At 37.3% G+C, this 22,014-nt stretch overlaps 1 protein-coding gene across 2 annotated transcripts in view; it reads right to left on the bottom strand.

Moving 5' to 3' along the window:
* LOC119784162 (bromo adjacent homology domain-containing 1 protein) overlaps positions 1-22,014 on the bottom strand; it is a 53,281-nt gene that overhangs the window by 18,435 nt on the left and 12,832 nt on the right. Inside the window, exon 1 of one of the 2 annotated variants that reach the window (XM_038286096.1) lies at positions 13,509-13,944. The exons of the other annotated variant lie outside the window; for it this stretch is intronic. The gene's annotated coding sequence lies outside the window, so the exon portion shown is untranslated. Of the gene's footprint in view, positions 1-13,508; positions 13,945-22,014 lie in introns of those variants that run through there. 2 annotated transcript variants of the gene reach the window in all.

Raw genomic sequence — 22,014 nt, 5'->3', positions numbered from 1 at the left:
GGTGAAGAGGAGGAGACCCGCCCAGAGGCTGCTGTTGAATTAAGTTTTCAGGTAGAAAAATAGAGCGGGAGCAAAACTGAGTATGATTGTGCTTTATTCATGTATTTATTACAAAGTATTAATCAAACCCATCAAAGTCATCATCCTCTGTTTCTGAATAAAACAGCTGCGCTAAAATTTCCCCTTCTTCGCTGTCAGTCACTTTCCGTGCAGCGCAGCTCCTCAGAAATAATGCCGGCTTTTGCAAAAGCTTGAACAACAGAGCCAGCAGACACGTTAGTCCATCTACAATCCATCCGCAAACGGTGGCGTAACTTGCCCGGCGCTGCCTTCCACTTATCCTGAAACTGTGGTCTCCGTCTGTCATCCATCGCTCCCACGCCGCTCGCAGCCTTACTTTGAACGGCCGCTTCACACTAGCCTGGGTGCCATTCCGAACTTAGTCCCGCCCACAAAGTTTGAGGTCGGGGAAGTTCGGTCTGGCTCTGCTCCATAGTAGCGCGAGTATTAAAGCCCACTGTCAGGCGATCCAATCAAATTGTCAGGGCGGGCTTTATACGATGATGGACAGATGACAAACAGTAACGTAATCAACCACGTGACCAATGCGCGTTTGGGTGACAACAATAATGGCTGCCGCTGGAGAGTTGAGGTGAGTAGATTCTGCTATTATGTCTGTTCTAGAAGATATGGACAGCAAATTAATTTTAAAAGAGGAACAGAGAAACGCGATCAAGTCTCATATTCTTATTATAGGCGTGAAACTGCACGCTTTGATTTTTGTGGACAACAACTATGCCTCGCTTAACATACGTGACGCACTCCGTTGCTCTTATTGGTTGTAGGTCTATCCAATTGAGTGCAGAGGCATTTTTTTTCCTGGTTCGTTCGAAACACGCCCCATAATCACAGCTCTATGGAGCAGTATCAGACTCATATTCTGCCTAGAATTGAGTCGGACTACGTCAGGCTAGCTTCACACTGATGTCGAGCGGTTGAAGCTCCTTTGTCAGACCCCCCGGGATAACGGCGAGCACAGTATCCATTTGATTCACCTTTTTTTCCACATCGGCTGTGAGATGGGCACGCAGCGATGGTGATGCGTAGAAAAAACCACCTGGTCTCCTCACATAGGCTACACCTCCCTCAGCTACGCTTTCATCATCTCCTCATCCATCCAGCCTTTTCCATTTGCGTTAATATCATATGTCATCAGAGCGCTGTGTCTGTCTCGCTGTCAGCTCCCAGATCAGCTTCTCTGATTGGTTGATGCGGCGCGTCCAGCAGCAAAACTTCAATTTTTCCATCTCGAGCAGCAGCAGCGCGTTGGCAGATGCTTGAACGCTCCTGCTGCTCAAAACGCGCTGCAGGACCTTTTGCTGCACCTATACGCGCATCAACCATTTACTTTGCATGTAAACTCGCTGCTTCTGCTGCACCTGCTGGGTCCGGTTCACACCGATGTTGAGCGGTTGAACAGCGAGCACAGGGTTAATTTGTTTCCCCATGTTTTTCACATCAGCTGTGAGATGGGCACGCATGGAGTTACATATTAACAGTGATGGTGATGAGTGGAAAAAAAAAATACCTGGTCTCCTTACATTCAGCCACTCTTTCATCATCTCCTCAATGAGGTGGTCTCAAAAGTCGCAGTTACAACACACATAGGGCGCACCGCACCATAGGGCGCACCGCACATTTTGAGGGAAAAAAAAGACGTTTAAGTGCGCCTTATAGTCGGGAAAATACGGTATATTGAGGACAAAAACACAAAAAGAAAAGGGATCCATGCCTCGCTCGAAGTCTTGATAAGCAGATTTTGTTTGTTAGTGAATCGTTTGTATTAAGTGCATCTCTGGTTCAATAAAATCAAACTAACATTTGAAATTAATCCAGATCATTTTCAAGTTTTAGCTATATGTGTAGGTCAAAGTATGGGGGGAAATTAGCTGCTTGGTGGAGGTCTGTGCTTTCCAATTGCTTTTTTAGGTTTTATCATGTAAATAGAGGTAGAAAAAACAACTGTTCAACTAGTTGCTCTCTGAAAAATTGTTCTTTAAAAAACTTTTAAAAATAACTATGTGGCAGAAAATCAACATGGCATCATGCTAAGCCCACTTAAGTGTACCATGGTAGTGGCAGTATCATTCTGTGGGGATGCTTTCCTTCAATCGGAATAGGTAGAAACGTTAGAGCTAATAAGGACGTATTTACCCGGTAGCTAATGTTGGATCTAGGTTATCTGGCCTTTAAAAGAAGGTAAAAGTGGAGCTTAAATTAAAAAAAAGTGGAAATCTACAGGTATGCCTTCAAAAAGCAACATGACAAATTATCTACATTCTTCCTAACTGAGCTTTAGCAGCATTGGAAGGAAGAATGGTCAAAATTTTCCAAAGCTGGTGGAGAAACACTATTAGAGCCCTGCTGCTTGTTTCACAGTAAAAACTCCTAGGAACATAGGAGTCTTCTCAGAAAATAAATATCCTCCATCTTTCCGTTATTTTTTGCTTGTGTGACCTTGTAGGTTGAGGGCGACATTCAGGTCTCAGAGGACCTTTTTAAAGGATGCTTTTAATTTTGTTCCAGTAAAATTCATTAAATATCCTGCCACATAAATGGCTCTGGCACCTGAAAAATCAATCGCTATCTTCCACTTTTTCCAAGTGCCTCTCTCATATCACTCAATCAACAATTTCCAGTGTGAGGCTGACCCAATCAAACACTCATCCTCCAGTGTGATTTCAAACCCCAAACACAATGCTGCTCAATATTTCATGGTGAAACCTCCCCTGGATGCTATTCTCTTCTGTGGATGCTCTCTGACCAAAATGCTCTTTAGTTCTTTAAACACAGTTGGGCCTGGTGATCCTCAGGAAGTAATTTCCCATTTATGGGAAGATCAATCACCCTGTGCCCTGTCTCTAATTGGTCGGAAAGCAGAGCCTTAGATGCTCTCAGGGCATCAAACAGCAGACGCACCAGGACTCCTTTGCTATACTCACATTTGGACAGTTTCTCAAGGCTTCACTTGAGATCAAATGGAGTCGACAAAAAGAAAGACATTCTGTTAGAAAATACTCTGGTTCCTGACAAGCTTAATAGTTTGAAAGCCATAAGTTAATAGATTTTACAGCATGCCTTTAATCTACTCAGCATATAAAGATGAAAAATTCCCCACCACTTCTAATTTTATTGGTTCATTAATGCTAGCTTCATATTCTTTTAAGATCTCTGAATATTTTACTATGGATGTCACAATAGAAAATCATTAAAGGAACCATTAACACAAATTTTACTTGTACAATCCTTCTGAAATAAAATAAAAATAAACAGGTATTTTTTTCCTCGAGAGGGTGCGCAGGAGAATTTGACTTGTGTGCATGTGTGCATCGTTTCCCGGTTTCTTAAACAATAGGTTAAAAGTTACACAAGCAGCAACATTGTCTGCACCCACTGTCTGCAGGTAAGCTCCTGATTGTTGGACTTGCTAGAACCACGCCCGCTAATGTAATCACCATTCCAGGACAGACGTCGATACAGATGAAGGAACAAAATTATGCTATGTGGACGCCGCTGTTAAGTGGATGTTTCAACAAAAAGCCCATAAAAACCACAAAAAAAAAAAGAAAAAAAAGCACGGCACTGCTCAACATTGGATTTTCTGACACCCAACGCACCGTTTTTTAATAATAAAACACCTTCAATAAATATATTATATTTAGGTACAGACTTCATCCCTTGTATAAATTGTTTAGTTTGATATAAAGAGATAAAGCTTTAGATTAAGATAAAAGAAATGGTTATGATCTATTTCAGTTAGTAACAATAATAATAATGAGAAATTTATCCCCAGGCTGTGGGGATCAAACCGGGTACTTGCAATCTTCTCAGAGTACAAGCCGACTGCTCTTACCACTAGGTCAACCCCACCACCACGAAGAAATTTTTTTGACCATTAAGTTTTGAATTTACCCAAATTAAGATTTTTGGATCATAGGTTACAATTGTGTTGGCTAGGGCTGAAACAATTAATTGTGACTAATAAATCAATTAAGAAAATTGTCAACTCATTCTAGAATTGTATAGTCATTAACTTAGTTAATACAGACCTACATTTCCTTAGCTGAAAGAACAATCCACTTAGAGGATTTTAAGCCAGAATTGTAAAACTCTACAAACATTTAGCATTTTCGATTAACTTCTTTTTGGCTTTATTAAGAGACAAGATGATTCGTCAGGTTTCTGGATATCTCTTTTTACCGCAAATTCTTGTCTTTAACAGAATTTAGCTATTCTACAAATGTTTTAGGGTATTTTTAAGCAGGCATTTAACTTTTTTTTCCCACTTAAGTGAGCACAGCAACAGACCCCGACTTTTGCAACAGATCTGAAGAACATTTTATTAACCCTTAATTTGAGAAGGTAAATAAGATGACTTGCCAATAAAAAGGGTATTTTTACTCCTAAAATCAGATAATTACATAATATGCACCTGAAATAAGACTATTTTAAATAAAATTATTTTAAATGCAAATTATCTTGTTCCATTGGCAAAGTGTCTTACTTACCTCCTCAATTCAAGAAAATTTTACTTATCTAAGAAAAAATTACTTTAGATTTCAATTTTTTGCAGTGTATTCAGCTCAGTTCGTTTCATCACACAGAGAAAGATCAAAAATCAGTGGTGAAAAAAGTCAAGGTTGTTAATGAGGAAATAAAGAATTAGTCTGTGATGACATTAAAAGCAAAAACAAACTTAAAATAACTCAAAAGTCCATTTAATCAACAAAGAAATCCAACATTAGACCTGTGCTTGAATGCACCATAGAAGTGCTGTATGGAAACGCATAACCAAAAAAAAAAAAAAAAAAAGTTGTCTAAGATAATCAACGGATTTTACCAGAAACAGAACCAATGTTTGCTCATGTGTCTGATGGCTTGGATTTGGACTTTAATTAGTTATTTTTGTTTATATCTATAGGTGATGTTTACTTGCATCTTGTGGTTGTTTCAGGTTAGTACCTAATGGGTATCAAAAAACTGACTGAAACCATTGGGGCAGCCCACCTTTCTTTTTCCATAGACAATGTGGCAAAAAAAAAAAAAAAAAACTGGTCACAAAATGAATGGAAAAAAAAAAGACTAGTAAAAAGTGAGTGTCCAAACACCACTGTGTCTTGGTGTTGCTTCTAAAACATTCCACATTGGAACATGGAGTTCAGCCCTTTAGTTCCACACTTTTGCATGTGTACTAATCAAAAACAAAGCTTTTTTTGTTGAATATATGCCTGCCAAAACAAAAAGGCTGACAATCTACAGTGTGAACTTCTTCATACTTATCTTTTCTAGCCTTTCATGGAATTTGTCATTAGTAACCAATAACCGTTTCTTCCAAAGTATAAATATGACATGTCATGGAGGCACATTTCTCTTAGTCATTATCACCCGTACTGGATAAAAACTTATCCATCTTAATATAACCAGTGGGCAGGATGAAAAGCAAGGTAAATGATCTCTAATGCTCACCTCTGGGGATGTCCAGCAAAAAGTGCTAACCATTAAATGGAATATTAACTGTGTTTAACAAAACATCCAATTCTAAATCAAGTCCTATAATAATTCTTGATGATCAATATATTCTTAAATGGGTTTTTTTCCCCACAGTTGTTACAGCCCCTATTGTCTGCTATTACTTTATCAATTGCTGCTGAATGTGAATATAAGACTAGAATCACTATCCTGCAAATGCAGTCAGTTAACGGGTAAAAAAAATGTTTTTAATACCAGCCATCCAGTTTGAGATCAGAGAGGATTATTTCTAATGGACTGATTGCTGAAATTATTCATAAATGGGATCTACATGCCCACCAGTTGTGTGAACATAAAAGATTTAATTTACCCACAACTACATAAATAAATTAAGCTTGTTTGTTTTTTGTTTTGTTTTGCTGGAATACTTTTTAACTAAGAAATTATGCATGCAAGAATGCATTTTCTGTGATTTACCCATCTTCACTAAAGGAGGCAATAAATGGTGCTGTCACTGCTTTTCTCAGCAGTGACACCAATCCAACCCTCTCTTCTTCTTAGACTCATTGTTTGAACCTTTTTTCTTTGCTTGGCTTTAAAATCTGCACCACGAAGCTTCTTCAATACTCGAAACAGAGGCTCTAAAGACAATACTTCAAAATGCTTTGTGATGAGGAGGACGAAGAGATCTGAGGCAACATCAGGGGAGCAACAATCTCGTCTGCTGAGTCAGGTCAGTTCGCATTAAAAAAAAAGAAAAAGAAACTGGCAGATATTTAGACTCCACATCTGTCCATCATTGATTTCAGATTCACCTCCTCTGTTGGATTCATGACTCAGGTTGTCTAACTTTTGTAACCATGGTAACTGTTTATGCATAGTGTACAGATGTGCACCATTAAGAGAACAAAAAGGTGACAGGTCTCTGAGGTGACAAATGAAACTGAATCTGATATTGGTGTAAACTTGCATCTGCTGCACCTTGCTTTGTTTAAAATAGCAGTTAAGTGATAAAAGTTTTTGGTTTCTATGGTTTATATGTGTCATCTGACCTGAATATGACATTTGCACGTTAAGCCTCCACATTGCATAACAGAACTCAATTGCTTACTTGAGTGTGGATCTGCTAAATGACTAAAACAGGAGATAGATAATGTAAAATCCCCATGACCTGAGGAACAGCTGTTTAACTTTTTTTCATGATGTCACAAATTTCAAGATTACAATTTTCAAATGAAAATTTGAAAATTTGTTTAACTTAAAAAATATGAAAAGATACATCATAGAGTATTGCTTTCTTTCACTGTCTCATGTTAGGTAAGACCAAACCTTAGGGTTAGCCTAATTATTTCTTTTTGCCAAATGTCAAAATATATATATATATATTGGGATTTAGTCAAATTATTTTAATTCAGAATTTACATATGATTTAATTGTTTAGCTAATAGATAATCTGAAATGATGACGATATAGGCTAAAGTTAATTAAATGCCACACCTGAAGGTTATAATGAGGCAAACCTTCAAACAAACTGCTTTGTAATAAAGATAAGAGAAAAACATAAGGACCCCCATTCAGACCTCCTAATCTAAATTCCAGATACCTAAAAGTTCCTCCATCTGATCAAAATATGAACAGCATAGGAAGTTCCAGTCATTGTACTTTTCAGTAAGAACGGGAATACTGTTCAGTGAGAAATGTTTTGTGAAATCCGAGTAACATCCCCATTTAAACACAGGTACTTCATAAATGTCCTGATTTAAGGTTCTGTTAGAGTATCCTTATCAGCAAAGAAATTAGTCTTGCACTGACATGGGCTGAAAGGCCGCTCAGGGATGAAGAAGCCACCATGCCAAATGCAACATAAGTCAGATTGTATTCAGGGATAAGATGTATTAGAGGAAAGGTGTTAACAAAACTGCTCTAAGTCAGGTTTGTATGCCACGTAATGCTCCAAAATTGCATCAAACTATTGTGAGAATCTTGGTGAAGGATACCAAACATGTCAAACCGGTGTATTACAGATTAAAAGGGAAATAAAGCAAAAGTGTGCTCATCCTGACTGACCGAAAAGGCTGAAATTGTATTTAGTCATTTCAAACAATGTATGAATAGATTGTTTTAACCACATTTGAGCTGATCAGTATCAGACATATACTTAATTTTTAACTGCTATGGAAAGCATTTTCTTAACTTAGTGAGAATAGAGTCCAACCGACTGGACAAATTATTAAAAGTATGAATATATCAAATATATAAAGTATGAATTCTTGACATTTGAAATGTGATATTCTAATAAATATTGCATTCAAGCAGTTGTTTGCGAATGCCCTGTAACACACTGAGAACTGTGGCCTCAGACTTAGTGAAGCTGACTCTCTTTCCAGCTGCTTTGCACCCCGCTGTGCGCTGCTTCAGCCCACCCCGAGAGTCAAAAGCACGTCTACAGAAAGATGGGTCCCTAAGGTAGCCAAACGAGGCTTCCTCCTCAACACAACCACCTTGATATCCTGTCCATAAATACCATGAAAAGGACAGCTGGCGGAGTGAATTACCCTAAATTCATCCCATTAGAATCCTGCTTCAAAGGAATTTTAATTAATATTTCCTTAAAAAGATTGAAGTATAAAATAAAGCATGAATGTTCTCTGGTAAGAGAGCAGAGCTGTCTCTTCTAGTTAGCCTTTTCAGTGGAAATCAATTAAATGAATAGATTTGCTGATAAAGATGGCTAACTGATCAATCAGAGCTCCCTTTGTTAGTCCTCAATCAACAAAAGAGAAAGAACCTGCAGAGGAGAAACTAGAGAGAATATATGGTGTATAGCAGCTAACAGTTCTGGTTAGAGGAGAGGAAAGGAGCAGACAGCTAGAGATCCATCTAATCTCTGACAGGGAGGACACAAATTTACTCAGTGTGGATTTCAGAAAGCAAGACAGCGATAAAAGCTCATGGTCACAGAGTTTTAATAACAGCCTGTTGTTGAGGCAGACGGCAATCAGGATAACAGGTCCTGGCCGAGCCTTGCAGGCCCCGTCCGGTGTATCTACAGGTTGCCGAGCAACGGGACGGAGAAGCATTTGTTTTAAAACAGCAAAACGGAGATCATCTGCATATATAAATAAGTGTCAAACAGATTACATTGTTGACTCACACCAGAAGGAACCACAGATGCGTTAGCGGCTCTGTACCCAACAAGAACTATGAAAGGTTGAGAAGTTTAAGCAGCTTCCAAACGATGAATCTCTAAAGCTAGACTCAGTCAGAGAAACGTTGCTCAAGGCAAACACAGGAAGGCACTTTAACTTATTTAAATATAGCAAAAACTGACTCAATTTTAAAAGATACTTTAATTAAATTCTCTCTCTTTTATAGATGGATGAAGATCTCCTCCTCTGGCTAGCAGGTTGCCTATGTTATGTGTTAAAGCTCCGTTTTATTCTTTCCTCTTAAAAGAAACTAAGGAGGCTTTTGGAAAGGGTACTTGGTTAAAAATGTTATTTCATTTCAATGTATTTATATTTTTTACCACATATGTACACTTAGTTTTAAGTTTTTGTTTAGTTTATATTCATATTATCCAAAAGAAGTCATAATTAAACATTGTTTTTTTTTTTTTACGTTATAACAAATTTCTAAATTATTTAACTGTTTTTTTGTGAAAACAAAAACCCAGTAGCATGTTATTGTTAGGTGGTAGGGTCAGGAAGGAATTGATATATGCCTTTTAAACATTTAAAAACAAATCATTTATAAAATATCATTATGAATCTTGCTTAAAGTGGGATTAAGCTATAAAACAATATCCTATTTCTAACATCTTGCTTTGTCCTGCTGCTCAATCAATCTGAAAAGGCGAAACCATTGCCTAAAACCAAATAAGACATAGGGATCTACGCTAATAAACACACTAGACAATGAGAGTATTATTCAGAGAGGCACTCTAGAGGACCATGGTAACTGTTGACAAAACAATACCAGTCCTGCGCACAACAAAGAGTCAAAAGAAATTCTTAAGTGTCGTCTGCATCAAGCCACATATGACAGAACGCTAATATGTAGAAGAAAGTGCTCTGCTTAGATGAGGACAAAATTAAACCCAATGACCTAAATTCCCTCGAAGACACCCATGGCAGTGGCAGCATTATGCTGTGGGAATGCAGTTATTAGCAAGAACAGAGAAGCTGGGCAAAGTAGATGTGAAATATGAAAGTCTAGAAAACCTTTTTTTAGGCTCTAAAAACCCTGAAACAGGGGTAGAAGTTCACCTTTTAACAGTTTGGATCAGAGCGAGTTCATTTGTACCTGTGGTCGAGTCCAAGTTCAGATTAAATTCCAGTTTAGAATAGGGATGGGGATCGTTAATATTTATTGATATCGATACCTTTATCGATACTCCTTATCGATCCGAGTCTTTATCGATACCACTATCGATACTTTTCTGTTATTTGGTGGAAAGACGATGCAACAAATTTTTTTTAACAGAACTGGTATTGCTTTTATTGCTTAACAAGTGAGCATAACAAAAACGTTTCTAGCCTTCAATAAACATGGCTAATGTAATAGGCCACTTCGAAATGACATAAAACTAACTAAAATATATTTTCACAATTGTTGGTTAATGTATTGTCTACTGTCACTTTAAATCATGTTTTTAGTGAATAGGAAAATATTTAACAAATAAATAATTGTATTTTAAATTAAATGTAATTTTTAATAAATGTTGGCATCAGTAGTTTAATTATATATTCTAAAATAATTAGAGCAATATACAACTGTATTACTCATGTTTCTCGCCAAAAACTAAATTTCCCGTTTTCTTTACGTTACACTTGAACTCATCATGATAACATAATTGTCGTTTTACTGAGCCAATCTGAACACATCATCACGCAGCACGTCTGAAACTTTATTTACTTTTCAAGCTAACTAGCTTGTATGCTTCCGATTACAAGACGGATTTCACAATTACTATTTTTAACTGACCGGACAAGCTACAAAGTCTTTGTGCGCTTACCAGTGGTACTCTGAGTGGATGATTAAGACGGGCCCGACTGTGGTGCGGCGGCAGCAGCCGGAGGAGGAGGAGTCTTTTCCGTTCAGCCATTCTCGAGTCGCGAGCAAAGTTAAGTGCCAGACTTCACTTGTTTTACTTTTAATATCTGTTTGCTTACAATTTCATTCCAAAACATTGGTGGACATGCTGCAGTGATTGGATTGATTAGATTTAAATGCTGTGACGCGACTCGAGGGACACACAATTATGTTATAGGACCTCCGGGAGAAAAAAAAAAAAACGACCAGACTCGATAGTGGTATCGATAAGCCCAAACGTTATTGATTTTCGGGTTTTGAAAAAAGTGGAACCGGGTCTTTGATGGAACCGGGTTTCGATCCCCATCCCTAGTTAAGAATCAGCATCATTTTCCTGAGTCATTTTCACACATTGCAAGATCAAACTGAGGGAAACTTTTATTGCAAATGAAAAAAAAGATTCAGAATCATGTGCAAAGCTGGTAGACAATAGACTCTCCTTCAGGTACTGATTTCAAACAGGCCTCGCTTTCAAGGATATTATTTGTAAAATATTTCAAGAACTATGCATATTTTCATTCCAATTCACACCAATGATCTACTTGCTGTTGGTCTGTCTTTTAAATTGAATAAAACGAGATGTTTGTAGTTTTAATGTAACAAAGGCTTAAAAGCTACAGTATGATGGCTTTCTTTTCTTTTGCTTTTCTTTTTACCTCTAAACTTATTCCAATATTATCTTTCAGATAAAAAAAACAACCTGACTGATAATGAATAGGGTAACACAAACTTGTTCATTTAAATTCCTTAAACAAACTACAATAAGCAACTTTAAAGAGCAGAATGCCATTAAGGGTTCACAGGCTAGGTTAAATACACAGTAATAAATCCTTAATGACAGAGCTGCTGTATTATGGGCTTTGTAGTTCTTTTTTCCCCCCCCCAAGCATAATAACACCAGACTGCGACTGTCATCATTACAAAGCAGAGAACAATCAAAGACCAGCAGTGCATTTCTGAAAGCAATGAAATGTTGCAGGAAATCCCTATGTTTCATTTAAGGTTTAATATGGATAATATGACTTTTTAGTGCCTAAAAACGTTTTTAGCAGTGACCTTTAAAAAAATGCAACTTTCCCAAAAATACACAAAAAGATAAACAAAATGCCACTCTGTGCGCTGTTTTTTTTATTTATATCTGAGATTTAGATCAGGATTACACCTCTGTCCATTCCTACTGTTTAAGATCATTGTTTTGCAGATGACTGCTTGGGTCACGGACATATTGACAACTGTATGATTTATATCTTTGGAAAGGAAATCAGAAATCAAAGCTCATTAGAAGCTGAGCCAGGCCAAGCATGGAGAACTTACAGTTTTTTTTTTTTTTTTTCCCAGGCAGGGGATTCAAACCTTAAAACCACCATCCTGTGAGGTAACAGCCCTACAGGCAGATTTTTAAAGCCAGCCTGTAAATTACAGTATACCTTCACAGATGACAGGTTTCCCTTCCTCAAGGTGAAGCTAAAAGAAGTGAGGAAATATACCAGCAGAATAGTAAGTTATAAAGAAGAGCAAAGATAGATTACTACTTTTTTAAGTTCATTAAATGTTTTAGGAACTTTCTTTTACCTATATGTGCATCAAAAAGGCAAAATACATTATTTCTAATTGGAAAAGACAAGATATCATGCTCTTTAAAGTAAGGCAGGTGTTTTTAGGGGCCTCTTACAATCAGAAAATGTCAAATAGTACTTTTTTTCCTTTTTAATAAGAGATGTGTACCCATTACTACAATCTGGGTGTTTTTAACCCTTTATAGGGAAAGATACCATTTATGATCATTTGCATACTCCTTACAAATGGAGTCCCCTCCATCCCTCAGTGAGGTCTAGAAGCACAAGACATATATCCAGCCATTCAGCAAAGATACGTCTACATGTTTGTAGATCTTATTTTGGCATTTGACCAATTAGAAGAGCCCTTGAATGATATATTACCTGCTGTAAATTAGGTTTAAAAAAAAGTTAAGTCAATTAAATGCTATAAAGCCAACTGAAAAGTTAAAAAGTTTAGTTAATAAGCCAGTTAACATTATATCTAGGTTTATAAACTGAAAAATGTAAGTACCAGTATCAGCATTAACCTCAAATGTTATGTTGTACCAAAAAAAAAATGTGTTTCTTTATTTGGGCAAGTTGACATTTCTTATTACATTAATTTTTGTCATCAAAATATCCATATTTTTGAATGTTACAAAAGGTAATGAGGTCTTGTCCTGGATTCCAATAACCCTATTTGCTTAAAATGTTGATTTTCAAAGTGTTTCACTGAGTGCCCTATAAAGGGCACTTATTACAGATTTATCACAAAAAAACAAATCCAAGAAAAATCACTTTTCCATAAACAAAACAAAAAGCTCGTCATCATTCAGAGGCTTATGAGTCAAAGATAATCAGCAGCCTGAATAATCCACCACCCTGTTACACCTGTATTACACCGCAACTACTCGCTTCTAACTGCAAGTTTGGGCAATCGCAGCAATCCCCCGCCACGCAGAAATAAAACAAACAATAAATAAACAATCAAGCGTCCAGGTGAGGCAGCCGGGCGCTCCTTACTTCATATTTTCGGGCTGAACCCGCAGCCTGGCGCACCGAGGAGGAAACATTAGGTCCGGGTTTGTCTCTGCAGCAGGGATCTGGATGGGCTACCGATGCACAAATCCACGCAATTACACCAAGAGTGTAGAAAAATGCAAAGGCAGGCCCAGGAATAGAGCAGGATGGAGTGGAAGTAGCCAGGCTCCAAATACGGGAGGAGAGGGGAGCGCTTCACCCGAAGGCATACCAACTAAAGGGCACACTCTCTCCTCTATAGATATGTTTTATTTATTATTTTTATTTAAACACACATGTTTGCAGTCCGGGTTGTGTATTACTCACACGGTGGCTGGTCCTGGTGGAGCGCTGGGAGGCTCGCAGCGGTTCCTCCGTGTGTCGCTTCTGCTGCACGAAGCGGAAAAATGGGCTCCGCGCTCCGCTGCCGGAGCAACTTCACACATCCAGGAGCAGAGGAGGTGCTTTTTATTTCTTAGCGAGGCAGAGGCAAGGGGAGGGAGACTTAAAACATTAAAAAATAATACTAATAAAAAAGCGTCGAGTGAATCCACAGGGAAGGAGGGCGGCGAGACGGGGAGTCAGGACTGGTGCGCGAACTGGGAGAGCTGGGGAGGAGCGGAGCGGAGAGGACGGTCGGTGGCGCTGCCTCCCTCTCTCTCTCTCTCTACTGTTCTGTTTCTGTGTGTTGGATGTTTGCTCTTCCTGGTTGGGCTTTTACTGAAACTTAACCGAAAGGCAGAACTGGCTTCACGGATCCACAGCTGTTCCTCTGGCCAGGAGGTGCGGGGCGACGGGAAACCAAATATGTGGCCCCTGGCGGCCCCCCGCCTTAACTACCGCGATCAAACCACTTAGAGTCAACCAGAGTTCAAAACATATTCAAACACTTTGATCAATAGAGTCCTATACGATGAATATAAGATTTAAAAGCTTAATCCCACATTTCACACGTTTAATGGTGATCCTGTTACAGTACTGGATAAAATTACTAATAATAAACACATTCATATGAGAAAAAAAAAAGATTTCACTACTGCCTGTCCACATTTTATTATATCCTGCAAAACTAAAAAAAAAAATCAATACTTTATTGTGTTTATGTGGTGAAATAACTCGAAGGACTTCCTGAACTGCAATATTTATGTCTAGAACTGCAATTCTCCAAGCTCCAAGTGAGATACAATCCTTTTATAGAGATAGTAAAGGTATAAATATAACTCGGGGCAATTACATGATCATCCACATCATTGCATCAATTTACATGTTTCCTGCACTAATCTAAATCTTATTGAGCTACAGGAAGGAAACATCAAAGTACATGCTGGTTTGTGTGATTTCATAAAGAAAGTGGAAGTAGTTATTAGTTTTATTGCATATGGTGAATAAGAAAAAAAATCTTCTCACAATCATAGCAAACATAGGGAAGGTTTTCAGATTCGGATCTCTGGCAAACAGATTATTCAAGCCTTTTTAAATAAATGGACAAAAAGCTGGAAAATTAAGTGAGGTAAAAATTACTATTGGTCATTACTTACAAGATGTTTGTAATTCTTATAATTTTCTTATTATAATTTCTTCCTAAAAGCTTCTTTCTATATATTAACAGCTTGAAACAGAAATGAATGTGTCCAATCAGCTAATTACATTTTACACATCTATATAAAAAGAGACTGCAAAATTCCCTTTATTCTTTGGCAAGCAGTATGTGATCACATTACCATGTTATGTTTGTTTTAGGGATAACAATCCTCCCTTTTCTCCAAAATTGAATATTGCTCCAATCTTTCCTATTTTATGGTCAAACAATTTTCATTCATTTCTTGAAACACAAATAAATTGTGTGTTTCCCAAAAGGCTTAATGTGTCAAATTACTTACAGTTACAAGTTTAAATGTTTCTTTTATAAAATATTGACAATAACGTGTCTTCTTTGTATTTAAATAACTGGAAATGTAATGAATGCCACAGTCCTGGTTCTGTTACGTTTTCTTTTGAGTATTCAGTTTTACTTTAAACCATGTTTTCTAGTTTTAGTGGTTTCATTCTTATTTTGTTGTCTTTTCTGGTTATTTTTCAGGTTTTTATTTGTTGCCCTCTGCTGCCCTCTAGTGTTCTCCTTTTTCCCTAACTCCTTTCCAGTCTGCTCTGTTCACACCAGCTCCCAATCTGCTTGTTAGTCCTCTCTTTGTTCAGTCTCCCATAAATACACTCCTGGTGCAGTTCCTCAGCGCTGGTTCCTCGTCAAACTTCGACCTACACCGTCTTACAGTGTTTTTCCTTCCCATGATTGTTTTCACCTGATGTCCCATGGTTTCTGGTTTAACTTTTTTCTTGTTGGATTTTTAGATTCCTGCCTCAGTTGTTTGTTTACCTCTCATTAAATCTACAAAAACTCACCTCTGCCTCACTGTCTCTGCATTTGGGTCCTCAAACCACAACCAAATCCTGACAATGAAAATCTTTTAAGTAATGGAGCAGGCAGATTTCAGGGAGGTTTAGAGACATTAGGAAACCTTTGGAGAGTTGAACCATTGCTAGATGACGACCCTAAAATGGTCCACCATGTCTGGGATCTTTAGTTACAAAAGGGAACCACTGATTGCTTTTCCTGGCCGATCATCTATCTCTAAAAAGCAAAACAGGTGTTATAATGTCACAAAGCAACTTCAATGCTCCAACCACACTTTCCCATCTTATTATTTATATTTACTATATATTTAACAGCACATGAGGACGTGCTCTAAAATAAAAAAGGACATTTTAGAGCACATTTGTCAAACTCAAGACCTGAAGGCCAAATCCAATCCATTACAGCAATTTGTGCCGTGCTCACCAGCCAAAAAAGGTATATCATGTCTACAAAGTCTACACAGTGGCTTAATGAGAAATAAATAAGAATAAGCATATAATTCCAGGGCTTTCTGCTGTTTCAAAACAACATAAAATCAAAATTAAATTTATACAGAGTGAGACCTGGGTTACATCATTGACAGTCGCTCACTTTGATGGAGAAAGGTAACGTAGCAAACAATTAGTTTATAAAACACTGACCACCTTTTAAATTTTTTGCATGTCAAAGTTCTAGTTTACTAAGATTTTACCAAAGTATGTCATTCTTTCTAAACAGATTTTAATGAATAGGTAAATGTGTAAAGAAAAACCCTGAGAATGACCATTTGAGCAGCAGTAAGACAGTTTTCCCTTGTTTGCATGGCTGCAAAGTGTCAGCCAAAGGTCCTCCATGATTTAAAACAAACAGTTGTCATGGAGACGCCATGACCCATAGGTGCCACTCTTTAGTACTCTTCTCTAACAGAGTTTCATGTTCAAGCCCTCTTAAAATCCTGCTCCCAATGAGCAGTGATAAAATAAACTTTGGTCTCCATTTATTTGTTTTTTGTTATAGTTTTACTTATTTATAAGTTATTTTTTATTTTCCTGACCAGTTTTAGTATCAAAACCCCTTTTTTATCAGACTTTTTCAGTCTATTGACTAAAATTTTATTTCAGCAGGCTGCTCCCAAACATCACGACTCAGCTCCGGTCATTTAAAATAATATTTCATTTTTGCATAAAAAAAGCTGCTAAGACAATAGTTTCACCACAGTTTTAGACAACAAAATGAAAACTGCTTCCTCATTTTTTTTCTTTGTAGGCACTTCCTTATTAATAAAACTCCACATATGCAATTCTCATTAAGAAAGGTATGATTCTTTAATCACCAACATTTTCAGCAGTGGCTTAAATAATAGATATAGAAACATAGATTAATAAACAAAAATTAGAAAAAAAAATGGAAACTTAAATAGATTATGAATAGGGTTTCAGATGATTGTTTAGCTGCTCAGTGCAGTAGTGGCACTGCTGCCTTGCAGCAAGAAGGTTTCAGGTTCGATTCCCGGCCCGGGGTCTTTCTACATGAAGTTTGCATGTTCTCCCTGTGCATGTGTGGGTTCTCTCCAGGTACTCCAGCTTCCTCCCACAGTCCAAAAACATGACTGTCAGGTTAATTGGCTTCTCTAAAGTCTCCTTAGTTGTGAGTGTGTGCGTGAATGGTTGGTTGTTTGTTGTTGCGTTATTGTCTTGTCTTGTTTGTCTCCATGTTGCCCTGCGATGGACTAGTGACCTGTCCAGGGTGTATCCCGTTTCTCGCCCATAGACAGCTAGAGATAGGCACCAGCACCCTTCGTGACCCCAGCTGGGATTAAGCGTGACGGAAAATGGATCGCCAATTGCTGCTCTAGTAATTTTTTCTTAACATGCTCTTATTCCCAGTAAATACGTTTCCCATATTACTGCAGTAATATCTATTTAATGATTCTTACATAATCAGTATCAATAGTTTCAGTTATCTTCATGTGTATGCCATGTTGCACCACAAAACTTTTATGTTTTTTCTTCTTGTAAAATATAACGGCATAGATTTGCATTTCGTATTCTATCCCGCCTGTAGATTGCTTCTGATTTACCTTTCATTCATGCCACAGAGGTGCTTAAAAAGCTTTTTTCCCTTCGGCAGAGTGTTATGTAAGCTAAAAGAATCATACCCTGCCATTAATGAATCAGCGTCTTTGCCACTTATTCCCAACGCCAGACCTTTTTCAAGAGTAGAAACAGATCAAATAATAATGATAAATGGGGGAAAAGCTGCACATACATGCTGCATGATCCTAAATATATACAGATCGAATCAATTCAAATTCAATTTCAAAAGTATAGGCTGATCCTTTAGTGCTGTGGGACAGCAGTCTGAGAGATCCTGTCTCTGTGCATCGTCAAACAACCAATATGTCAGAGTTTCACAGGAGCGGATCTAATCAGCTTCTTTATAACATATGAAGAGATAGAAACAAAAGTAGCAGGGTGGTTTGGATGTTAGAGCATGGCCTCACTGCCTCACTGTGTGGGAATCCATTTTATTAAACAGACTTTTCTATGGAAAACTATTTGTACCTTTTTAAGCATTTCTTCTCCCTTTGCTTTTAGTTCAAAATGTATAAAAATGAAAAAGCTATCAAACCAACCTGTTTCTATGGCCTCTGAACTTAATACCTGGTTGTTCCATCTACCATTAAGCATTTGCAAAAAAAATAAAAAGGAAAATTATTTATATCCAATCACTTTGGAGAACTTTGCTGCACTCCTCTTAGTAAAAGGATCTTTAATTGATCAACTTTGGATGGCAGCAGCTTTTTAAAGGTCCGACTGGAACGCCATGTTTTTTAGGTTTAAATCTAGATTTGACTACGCCTCTCTAAATCCTTTTGCTTAGTTTTCATATTTTTATTTTGGGCTTTTTGACCTTTCTCTCGTGGACTTGATATATAACCCCAGTGTTTGAGCATAAGGTTATGAAGTACTGGCTTTTGGGTGGGTAGTAGTTTTAGACTGGAAACTCCCCCCATAGGAGCAATTTATGCAAAGTTTCTCAGGCTGAATCTGAATACATCAGACTGGTAAGGACTCTTTAGCCAAAGTGAATGTGGATAAGCAGCTGAAATTATAAATGCTGTTTGATTAGGGCTGAAAGAGGAAGCAGGATCCTATCATAATGTAATCATCATGAAAAAAATACATTTTTTATTTACTCTTTTTTCTTATCAAAATTAGTTTGATGATCTGAAACATCTGATTGTTACTGAAAGCGAATGCTAGAATAAATCTCTAAGGGTGTATATATTTTTTCTGTATTACAAAAAAGCAGAAGAAAAAAGTATTTTTTAAACACATTACTAAAAGCAGCACTGCAATTCACAAGATGTTGATGCGGAATAAACTGTTGAAACTATGAAAACTTTCCACAATTTCCAGGAGAAATTGTAAGCAATCTCTGTGTGTAAATCCCTCCTCATCTGCTGAATAAATACAGAGATGCCTGCCAGTTCTTCAAAATGCCTCAGAAAACAAAGGAGAAAGCCAAAAAGGAACATTGCCTTTCTATTTTGTCCAACTTTACCAGAAAGGCAACCCGAGTCCATCAGCAGGAATCAGCTGTTAGGAATCTTAAAACAATGTTCAGGCAGATATAAGCCATATTAAATCTCTGCTGAACAGCATCAACTAAGCTCGCCAAATGAATAAGATAAGAGAAAAACAGCCACACATTCAAGCACATTTTATTTAGTAACAAACATGCTCAGTCCTGAGCCAGAGGTCGAGCTTTTCCAGCTTTGCAACCAAAACACTTCATTACCTTCTCATTACAGCAGACACCATCAGTTTGTCTCTGGATGGTGTCTTCCACCCAGATACTGAGCGAGGATTATTACCCCTGGTCCAATGCTGTAATGTTTCCAAACAGAAGGAATAAAACAGCATCTGATCCCCACTGCCTCAGCCTCACAGGTATTCCTTTATCCCCAACTGCCACGTGTCATAGATGTTCGTGCCTTCTATAAGGCCTGCACCATAGACTGCTACCACACTGCACCTGTGTGACATGGCATGAGGTTCACCACTGGTGAGACAACAAATCCTCTGGAGTCACAAACATATGAACCCTAAATAAAGTTTAATATTTTAGCTTTACCTTAATTGGACCATTTAGTCATTTGCAAAGCTTTTTATTGAGCTTTAATATATTTCAAACCACACAATATAGTAATGAAAAAAATGTATTTATCTTATTTTGTTTTAGTCTCCTTTCTAGTGATGTTCAGTCAAGGGCTAAAAAAAATTAATCATATTAATCTATTTTTGAAATGATCATCAACTTACTAATCGATTAATATGTAAAAGACTGTAAAATATGCCTTAAGCTGACAGAGTAGAAATATCAAAATTGTAAAAAAAAAATTATAATATATATATATATATATATATATATATATATATATATATATATATATATATATAAACATTTTGCAATTAAGATGAAAAAAAATATTTTCGTTTCTTTTGTAAGAAACTTATTTTTTAAGAAACCTTTGGCTATCAGATTATTAGTTGATTAATCGGAAAAAATAATCGACAGATTAATCAATTTGCAAAATAATCATACAGCTCTATTTCAGTCTATGCTTCCCATTCAATCATAAGTCAATCTGCTCCTTTGGATTGCACTTACAGATTTCTGCTGCAACCAAAAAAATCCAGTTCATAAAAATAAAAACAAAAAATAAAAACCTGAAAAATATTCTTTTTTTTTTTTGTTAGATCAAATTTAATTAATTGAACAGTGAAAACCTCCTTGCCTTTTGCACTGCTGAGGAGAACCTATTAGCAGTCTGTGCTCAGCACTGCCCCCTATCAGTGTGGCATGTTACGTTTTGCCTTACGCTGTCCATTTTCACACTACATTTATTCATTAAAAAGACTAAAATATGCCATAAATGATTGCAGATTTGCAATATAAGGGGATGTAGCAATGTCTCTGAGTGACAGCATCATCAGACGTGAGGCAAAGCTATTCACTGCGTCTTCCATGTATTAGAATCCATGCATACCTTCAGAACTTTCCCAAATTCCTACCTCTCCTGATTTAGCATTTTCACTTGGAGTTATTTATTAAAGGGGTCAGTAAGAACAGGAGACTATCAGAGAGCGTAGACTTTACATGTAACCCAAGACATAAAATGAATTCTCCAGAAATTCAAGTCTGCTGCCTGCTTGGTCTGCTTTTAGTACTCACATCCATAGAAACGGCCCTCAGGACTTGCTCTGCAGTAACAGGCTGACCTCTCTGTACCAGCTACTGATATTTAGAGGCTCTGAAATGACCATTGTTTATGTTTTATTAGGGATATAATGGTGTTGTCACTGCAGGCGGAGACTGTCACTGGGGAGCAGAAGAGTGCTACAGATGGAAAACTTTGTCTCCCAACAGGAAGAGGACATCGTGAAAAGGTCAGCATGACAGCCCATTTTCTCTAATAAATTAGAGGCAAACAGGATCAAACTAAAGTAGCTGAACACAAACCATGATGTCCTGGGTTTTAGCCCTGCTTTTGGGTAAACACACACCCACTTCGACACAATCATGGAGCGGCAGCCCCAACAATCCAGGAACCTTTTAAACAACTACATTTTTTTTGCTCTTTTAATTTTAGCACATACTGTTAATGAAATCCGATGTAGGGCTTGTATATTCAAATGGCAGTTTCCCAACATTTACCTGTAAATTTAAAGCAAAAATGTAGAACATGAGCACTATGACATACGTAATGTAATCTATATAAGTATGTATATTTTTTGTGTGCGTGAATATTGGATAAAAAGCAAGTTTAACAGGAAGGTTACTCCATTTGAAGTTAATTTAACTGCAATTAGAGGGAGGGAAATAATTTTTCCCTTTTCGTACCTTTCAGAGAATTTACACTGCCGCACTGTGTAACTCCAAAACATCCTGCTTTCTCTTGCTATTGACAGATTTTACTTTGTATTTTCCCCTCAAATCAGACATGTTTTACTTTGTAGCTGCGTCCCTTTGCTGTCAGACCCATGGAATTGCTACTGAACTAAATAAGACCTGAGGTCAACCTCAGTCGAAGCAACGCAAGCCCCCTTGCAGGAAAATCATGTCAGTTGTGTTCATTCTTTATAAGCACTAAACGCCAAAATTTTCTGTCGGACTCGACTCAAATTTGGAGACGGAATGTTCAGGGCTTAATAGTTAAGTTAGTTTATCATCTAAAATCGTTCATATTGGCGTGCTGATAAAAATACACTGCTTCTGTTAATATTACATCAATTGGTCTTTCTCATACCCATTGTTAACTATTGGTCACGGTTTCAGTAACATAACTTCAAACCTTTTCTTACATTCTACACCACAAAATAAGTTAAAGAGGTATGATTCAGTCTGATATCAGTGTCAGTCATTGCTTTCTCA

This window comes from Cyprinodon tularosa, unplaced genomic scaffold, assembly GCF_016077235.1.
Source record: "Cyprinodon tularosa strain WSP-4 unplaced genomic scaffold, ASM1607723v1 ctg22, whole genome shotgun sequence".
NCBI lineage: Eukaryota > Metazoa > Chordata > Actinopteri > Cyprinodontiformes > Cyprinodontidae > Cyprinodon > Cyprinodon tularosa.
This window is presented reverse-complemented; position numbering and strand designations above follow the sequence as displayed.